Consider the following 10,000-nt stretch of genomic DNA (forward strand, 5'->3'; position numbering starts at 1 on the left):
CAAATCTTGAACAGAGTCAAAAAACACACACACAAAAAAACACTAATCTGCATATACACTGTTCCTCTTTGCGTTCATTGAGCTCGGTACCTTCTGCCTGCGAGAAACGGAGTTAGGCATGGGCGCGCATGTCGAATGTTCTGCACAAGAGATAAGGCGTGCTAGATGTCCCGCAGAGACTGGATTATGGAGGAGGGCATGTTGCAAATGCTGGAGAGGGGGGGGGGGGGCATTGCGACGTTCTCATTGGGATAAGGAGGGGGGTCAGTGGGATGTGGCTTACTCCGAGTCCACGTATGCTTTTGAATTATCTAGCTCTACATGGGCATTGTGTACACACACACACACACACTCTCACTCACTCACTCACTCACTCACACACTCACTCACTCACTCACTCACTCACTCACTCACTCACTCACTCACTCACTCACTCACTCACTCACTCACTCACTCACTCACTCTCACTCACTCACTCACTCACACACACACACTCTCTCTCTCTCTCTGTCTCTCTCTCTGTCTCTCTCTCTCTCTCTCTTTCTCTCTCTCTCACACACACACACACTCACTCACTCACTCTCACTCACTCACTCACTCTCACTCACTCACTCACTCACTCACTCACTCACACACACACACTCTCTCTCTTTCTCACCTACACACACACACACACTCACACTCACTCACTCACTCACTCACACTCACTCACTCACTCACTCACTCACTCACTCACTCACTCACTCACTCACTCTCTCTCTCTCTCTCTCACACACACACAGACCAACAAACAAACAAACACACACACAAACAAACAAACACACAGACAAACAAACAAACATACAAACAAACACACACACATATTATATACTCAGGTTAATTAAAACACGCACAGGCGAGTGAGAGGGAGAGGAACAGAGAAAAGTGAGAGTGAGAATGAGAGTGAGAGTGAATGAAAGTGAGTGAGTGAAAATCAGAGTAAAAATGAGAGAGAGAGAGAGAGAGAGAGAGAGAGAGAGAGAGAGAGAGAGAGAGAGAGAGAGAGAGAGAGAGAGAGAGAGAGAGAGAGAGAGAGGGGGGGGGGGGGAAGAAAGAAAGAAAGAAAGAAAGAAAGAGAAAGAAAGATAGGCAGAGAAAGAAAAAATAATCTGAACAGAAAGAGAAAGTTTGAGAAAGACAAAACGAGTAACATTAGGCAAGAAGAGCAAGTGAAACAAACTATATGCAATTTTGTTGATACAGATACAGACGAAAGATATTTCTTAACAATTGAACACTTTTTTTTTTTTTGGGGTAATCGAACACGCAAGAAAGGAAAAATAACGCTAGATTTAAATAGAAGCGCTCAGTGATGTCACCACAACGACAGCGCATGCGCCTTGCCGGTTGAATATCGACCGCTTCATGAACCATTAAATAATTAATTTCCTTCGGGTAGTTATTGGTCAATCGAAACTTTGAAATTTGGAGAATATATGGAGGGACCCTAGGATAGTTCGACAGGAAGCAGTATTGACTATTGTCATTGTGAACTTAACAAATATTTTTTCAAGATGGTAGTTGATGGTAGTACGTGCCGGTATACAGTTGACAACTAAGCAATAAATATGTGATTAAAAGCATCTAAATATGGATAATTCTCCTTGGTTTGCGTCTTTTCCTCGACTCTAATGCTATATAGAAGCAGCTGTTTATGCAAAACTAACGATAGGTCCGTGTATCTAAGGATAATTAAACGTAAACTGGCAACGTGACAGGAGTTGTCAGATCGGAGGCGTTGAAAAACTCGCTCTTATTTTCCTACAGCCAGTAAGGCCAGGAAGGCGGCAGGAGTGGGTGGTGCTGAGCGTTCCTTCGTCGAGATATATGACAGTCTCTGCTCTATTCTTACCGTGGTGGATAGGTCTAACCACTGAAAGACAGTGAGTCATCTTGGCGTTCGAAATACCCCTGATAACTGCAAACGGCAAACGGAGGCGGATGTTGTGGAATAAGTTGAATTTAAAACAAGTGACTGCAATCCTGCGCTTCAGGATAAGTGATTTAAAGCCTTGGGAAAATATCAAATTGGGCGGAAGCACTGCAGTGTAATTTTATGCAAAATAAGAACAGTGAATGGCTTCAAGATGACTCCTCTAAGAGACGTCTGTAACCACGCGTTGAAAGACAGGTGAGAAACGGAAATCTACATCCACGAAAATTACCTTTTTTGTGTACATGTGTGCGCCTTTTCTCTACTCGATTTGAAATTAGTCGTAGCTATATTAACTGGGTTTTTGTAAACCGAGTGCTGAAATATATCGGGTGAGTAAAAGTGAAGTAATAGTGATAACGTGAATATCACGCGGGATCCGCCTCTAATGGCAGTGAGAGGAATCACCAAACCTGTATATTTTTTTCTTTAAGCTTTGTTTGTTTGTTTTTACCCTTTTTATCTTTCCTTTATCGCCCGTGCTAGAATATATCCTGGCATCCGTGGATGGAGGGAGGGATAATGCGGAATATCCGCAACTGTGTGATGTGTTTTTATGCCAGATCACGTGAGCTGTGCAAGGCAGACCACTTGCAAGGGCTCCTGCATTCCCCCCCCCCCCTCCCCGTTTCACGTGAGGGGAATAAATAAATTAATTTATTCCCTTCATTTCGCTAGGCAAGGGCTCCAGTACACTTATAACTGAATTTCGAGCAGAGTTTCGGAGGAAGGCGCCAGGCCAAGAGAAATGGGCGTGGAGGTTTCTCACCCACAGGAAGCGAGACACTGGGCAGGATTTTCCCCAAGCAGGAAGTGACTCGTGGGTATGAATCTGGGAGAGGAAATCCCTTGGGTTGACTGAGGGCGGTTGTAAATGATAGTGGTGGTCGGGGGGGTGGAAGTGGAAGAGAGAGAGAGAGAGAGAGAGAGAGAGAGAGAGAGAGGGGAGAGAGGGGAGAGGGAGAGGGAGAGGGAGAGGGAGAGGGAGAGGGAGAGGGAGAGGGAGAGGGAGAGGGAGAGGGAGAGGGAGAGGGAGAGGGAGAGGGAGAGGGAGAGGGAGAGGGAGAGGGAGAGGGAGAGGGAGAGGGAGAGGGAGAGGGAGAGGGAGAGGGAGAGGGAGAGGGAGAGGGAGAGGGAGAGGGAGAGGGAGAGGGAGAGGGAGAGGGAGAGGGAGAGGGAGAGGGAGAGAACAGGTAAACTTGTTTGTACGGATGTTTGACTGTTTGGCATGTCGTAGTTCGTATAACCTATAGGGAAAGTGAGGAAGTCGGGGGTGGGGGGGGAGCTATGTGAAGTACTTTTGCCAGACCGGAAGAGTAAATAGTTTTTCGTTGGAAAGTTTACAGCATGCATTTATGGCCCGACTGCATGTCAATGAGATGGTGTTAATGGATTTTCGACTTGTCTACGAGGGGTCGGGTGTCGTAGGTCAGTGAACGAGAGTCCTTTTCAGCGTTTACCCGGAAATGTTATTTGGTTTATGGAAGGGTTAAAACGCCCACTTTGCAGGCATGTCTCCGCTCATTTGTTTACGTCCCTCCTCGGTCACTGAACTGATTTCGTAATGAAGCTTAGGCGAGCGGTGAAACTACAGTCCTCCGATTTACTAGAGAGGAACAGGAAAGAAAGAACATTCCTTTGCCACAGCCTGCCATTTCTGCACGTTATCGATGCACGACTCCGTTTTGTTGTTATCTGTGTAAACACATGGAGGCACACAGACACGCACACACATGGAGGCACACAGACACGCACACACATGGAGGCACACAGACACGCACACACATGGAGGCACACAGACACGCACACACATGGAGGCACACAGACACGCACACACATGGAGGCACACACATGGAGGCACACACATGGAGGCACACACATGACGTACACACATGGAGGCACACAGATGGAGGCACACACATGGAGGCACACATATGGAGGCACACAAATGGAGGCACACATACAGACACGCACACACATGGAGGCACACACACACATGGAGGCACACACACACATGGAGGCACACACACACATGGAGGCACACACACACATGGAGGCACACACACACATGGAGGCACACACACACATGGAGGCACACACACACATGGAGGCACACACACACATGGAGGCACACACACACATGGAGGCACACACACACATGGAGGCACACACACACATGGAGGCACACACACATGGAGGCACACACACACACACATGGAGGCACACACACACATGGAGGCACACACACACATGGAGGCACACACACACATGGAGGCACACACACAGACACGCACACACATGGAGGCACACACACAGACACGCACGCACATGGAGGCACACACACAGACACGCACACACATGGAGGCACACACACAGACACGCACACACATGGAGGCACACACACAGATGCACACACACAGATGCGCACACACAGATGCACACACACACACAGATGCACACACACAGATGCACACACACACACACACACACAGATGCACACACATACAGATGCACACACACACAGATGCACACACAGATGCACACACACACAGATGCACACACACAGATGCACACACACACAGATGCACACACACAGATGCACACACACACAGATGCACACACACACAGATGCACACACACAGATGCACACACACACACACAGATGCACACACACACACAGATGTACACACACAGATGCACACACACACAGATGCACACACACACACGGATGCACACACACGGATGCACACACAACGGATGCACACACACGGATGCACACACACGGATGCACACACACGGATGCACACACACGGATGTACACACACACGGATGCACACACATACACGGATGCACACACACACACGGATGCACACACACACACGGATGCACTCGCACACACGGATGCACACACACACACACACGGATGCACACACACACACACACACGGATGCACACACACACACACACGGATGCACACACACACACACACACACGGATGCACACACACACACACACACACACACGGACATGTAGAACCACACAGACACGCACCCCTGTGGAGGCACACGTAGAGGTACACAGACACGCACACACGTAGAGGCACACGTAAAGGTACACAGACACGCACACACGTAGAGGCACACGTACACGCACACACGTAGAGGCACACAGACACGCACACACGTAGAGGCACACAGACACGCACACACGTAGAGGCACACAGACACGCACACACGTAGAGGCACACAGACACGCGCACACGTAGAGGCACACAGACACGCGCACACGTAGAGGCACACAGACACGCGCACACGCAGAGGCACACAGACACGCGCACACGCAGAGGCACACAGACACGCGCACACGCAGAGGCACACAGACACGCGCACACGCAGAGGCACACAGACACGCGCACACGCAGAGGCACACAGACACGTGCACACGCAGAGGCACACAGACACGTGCACACGTAGAGGCACACAGACACGCGCACACGCAGAGGCACACAGACACGCGCACACGTAGAGGCACACAGACACGCGCACACGTAGAGGCACACAGACACGCGCACACGTAGAGGCACACAGACACGCGCACACGTAGAGCACAAGCAGTGCACACGTAGACACCAGCAACGTAGAGGCACACAGACACGCGCACACTAGAGGCACACGACAACGCGCACAAAAACAACACCGCACTAGAGGGCACACAGACACGCGCACACGTAGAGGCACACAGACACGCGCACACGTAGAGGCACACAGACACGCGCACAACGTAAGGCACACAGACACGCGCACAAACACGTAGAGGCAACACAGACACGCCACAACGTAGAGGCACACAGACACGCGCACACGTAGAGGCACACAGACACGCGCACACGTAGAGGCACACAGACACTCGCACACGTAGAGGCACACAGACACGCGCACACGTAGAGGCACACAGACACGCGCACACGTAGAGGCACACAGACACGCGCACACGTAGAGGCACACAGACACGCGCACACGTAGAGGCACACAGACACGCGCACACGTAGAGGCACACAGACACGCGCACACGTAGAGGCACACACACATGCAGACCTGTACACACGTAGAGGTACACAAACATGCAGACACACACACCCATAGAGGCACATATATGCAGACATATGCACACATATGCAGACACGCACATGTAGAGACACACATATGCAGACACGCACACATGTAGAGAGACACATATGCAGACACGCACACATGTAGAGACACACATATGCAGACACGCACACATGTAGAGACACACATATGCAGACACGCACACATGTAGAGACACATATGCAGACACGCACACATGTAGAGACACACATATGCAGACACGCACACATGTAGAGACACACATATGCAGACACGCACACATGTAGAGACACACATATGCAGACACGCACACATGTAGAGACACACATATGCAGACACGCACACATGCAGACACGCACACATGTAGAGACACATATGCAGACACGCACACATGTAGAGACACATATGCAGACACGCACACATGTAGAGACACATATGCAGACACGCACACATGTAGAGGCAAACACACATGGAAGCATACAGACACGCACCCCTGTGGAAGCACACAGACACGCACACATGTAGACACACGTAGAGGTGCACACCCATGCAGACACACACATGCAGACATGCACGCATGCACGCATGTAGAGGCGCGCACACATGCAGACACACACATGCAGACATGCACGCATGTAGAGGCGCGCACACATGCAGACACGCACACAGGTAGAAGTGCACACATGCAGACACGCACACAGGTAGAAGTGCACACATGCAGACACGCACACAAGTAGAAGTGCACACATACAGACATGCACACAAGTAGAAGTGCACACATGCAGACATGCACACCCGTGGGGGCACACACACATGCAGACACGCACAACCGTAGAAGCGCACACATGCAGACACGCACACCCGTAGAAGCGCACACATGCAGACACGCATGTACACCGTACACATGCGTGCATGTACACCGTACACATGCATGCATATACACACAAATATACAACTGCATATATACATATGCTAATCTACATATGCACACACGTAACGAAAGGAAGAGGAATGAGAAGGGCGAGTTGCGCAAGAGAATGTTGCAGCTATGGGAGCACATTCCTCAGACTTTAAATGTTGGATGTAGGGCGTTGATCCCCGGCAAGATTATCACCTCTGCGACGTTGCCAGAGGAGAGTGAGGGGAGGGCATTTAGGGCCAGATATGCGATCGGAAGTTGGCGACCTTGGAGTGACTTAATAGCTGGTTTCATTCCATATGAAGGGGCGGGGGAGGGGGAGGGGGGGAGAGTTGTGTCGGGTGGATCAGTGGCGTCAAAGCTTCATTTTTAAGGGAGGCGTTAAGGGGATCCCCTTAAAGGAGAACGGGTCCTGCGCCGGGCTAGGTGGCGCTGCGGGAGGAGGTGCCGCCGGTGCCCTTACCTCGGTGGAATCGCTTCGATAAAGAGATAAGTTATCAGGGAGGCGTTGGTGCAAGTTTTACTCATGGACGGTCGTGTCGGGCTGCCGATGTGTGTCTGCGCGTGTTTGTGTCCGTGTTTGCGTGCGTGCGTGCGTGCAAAAGAGATGGAGATGGAGATTGATTGAGAAAGAACCGATGGTGAAGACGGTGTACAGGAAGGAAATGAAAATGGATGTGATAACATGAGCAACGTTGGAGATAGATGAGGAAAAAAACCAGGGCGATAAGCAACTGAATGCGAGTGGCTGAGTACGGATAGATACGAAGAGGGAGCCAGAGCTATATGATTAGATAATAGAATGGAAGAATAGAATCGATAGTAGAATAGAAAAAAGGATTGATATATGGTTCTTTCGGAATTTCCATTACAGTACCTTGAAAAGAAAAAAGAAAGGGTACATTTCCGTGTAGAATCACAGTCTAAGCACCTTATGTTTTTTTTTTCTTTTCTTTTCTTTTAGACTGTGTGTATACATATTTAAGACGATCCGCCTATAACCATCATTTATTAACCCATTCTCATTTTACGTGTCCGTGCCATGCCCACTGTGAGTTTACTTGTTTAATTGTCTTTACGCATAGATGGCTACACTTGTACTAAATCACCAATGAGCCAATTACGAGTACTGCCTGTCTCGCCCATTTACCCTTTTCTTTAATTTACGAAAGTATTTTACGTTATATTCTTTTGCTATTACTAATGCTTATAATATTATAGTAATTATACTGTTTATAATAAAAATAACACCATCAATATTCATAGCACTAGTAAAAAATAAATTTCCCCGCCAATTCAAGGAAAGGTGAAATCAGGTAAGGCAGACATTTCACAAAAAAATGGGCACAGCATTTTCCCCATTTTTTATTCATTTTCCCCGGCTACAATGGGTTAAATGGGTATACACAGGCATCCATGTGCTTTCCATATACCGTTCTGGCAGGAAAGACGGCAGATCCTTGAATATGATATAGCCCTCGATCCAAGAACATGTCTGAAAAAAAAAAATCAGACTCCGAAAAGAAAGCTGAATGAAAGCCTTATTTAGCCACACCGCACCACACCACACCACACCACACCACACCACACCACACCACACCACACCACACCACACCACACCGCATCCACATCAAATCCTACCACACAACACACACTCGCCACACCACACCGCCGCCGGTACTTTCTCGGAAGCAACTGGTTGGGACGTTGGGGTCGAGGGCCGGCCGTGTCAGAGCTCCACATAGAAGGAAAATGATGGTCTGTTGAGTTCCTTGGCAGTCCTGAGGCATTTGGTATGGAAAGAGAGAGAGAGAGGAGCCTGGCTTGGAATTTTAATGAGGGGGTAAGGGAGACTGGAGGCTCATTGAGGGGAAATAATGGTGATGACTAATGGAGGTCTATGGGTCTTTTTTTTCACCCCCTTCGCTTTCTGTCCCATGTCTCCTCCCCTCTCTCTTCCCCTCCCTTTCGGTCTCTTGGCTCCTCTTCTTCCCACTTCTCCTTTCTTCTATTGTTCTGTTAGGCCTGTCTTCATACTCTTCCTCTCTCTCCCTCCCTCGCTTTCATCTCTTCTCCCTCTGCCTCTGCCCTCCTCCTCCCGTCACTCTTTCCTGCTCACGCTTTCATCTCCCTCTCCCTCGCATTTCCCTCACCCCCCCCTCTTCCTCTATTCCCTTTCTCCCACTCTGTCCCTTCCCTCAATTCCTCCCTACTTACTACCCTTACCTCCCTCTCCTTCTCGCCTTCACTCCCCTTCGCCTTCACTCCCCTTCGCCTTCACTCCCTCCCTTACCCCTTACCCTTCCCCTCCTGCCTTTAACTTCACTCACTCCAATTCAAATGTTAGTTGTTCGAATTATCGCCTGACATCGATTCATTCATTCTACATATTTACTCATCTCTTCATCTGCGCCTTCGTGTTGTTATGTCATTTATCATCGCGCTTCTCCCTCTTCCCCTTTCGTTTGCTCACCCCCCCTCCCCCCAGCCAAAAGCGGAGACGTAGAACCTGCATGACCTACATTTGGTTCCTCCGCCCCCCCCCCCCGCACTTCTCCCCCATTCGCCCCCCTCCCCCTGTTTGCTGTGGCATAATGTATGTGATTGTTATTATTCATGATTGTTGAGGCATGCGAAGGTAGGGAATGGGAGGAGTGGTGGGAGGGGAGGAGGCACCTTCCCTCCTCCAAACACGCATACGCACAACACACACGCATGCATCACACCACACGCACACCATACCACACCACATCATATCACACCACACCACGCCACGCCACGCCACGCCACGCCACGCCACACCACGCCACGCCACGCCACAACGCATCCACATCAAATCCTACCACACAACACACACTCGCCACACCATGCTACGCCCATCACACCACACTACGCCACGCCCACCACACCACACCACACCACACCACACCACACCACACCACACCACACAACGCTAGCTACAACCCACAACCCACATCACGG

The 10,000-nt window shown here is 49.8% G+C and overlaps 1 protein-coding gene across 3 annotated transcripts in view; it reads left to right on the forward strand.

Moving 5' to 3' along the window:
* Positions 1 to 10,000, forward strand: part of LOC125032673 (ceramide glucosyltransferase-like) — an 82,395-nt gene that overhangs the window by 6,687 nt on the left and 65,708 nt on the right. For 2 of the 3 annotated variants that reach the window (XM_047623924.1, XM_047623926.1), the window contains exon 1: positions 1,787 to 2,170. The exons of the other annotated variant lie outside the window; for it this stretch is intronic. The gene's annotated coding sequence lies outside the window, so the exon portion shown is untranslated. Of the gene's footprint in view, positions 1 to 1,786; positions 2,171 to 10,000 lie in introns of those variants that run through there. 3 annotated transcript variants of the gene reach the window in all.

Source organism: Penaeus chinensis, chromosome 15 (genome assembly GCF_019202785.1).
Source record: "Penaeus chinensis breed Huanghai No. 1 chromosome 15, ASM1920278v2, whole genome shotgun sequence".
Lineage (NCBI taxonomy): Eukaryota > Metazoa > Arthropoda > Malacostraca > Decapoda > Penaeidae > Penaeus > Penaeus chinensis.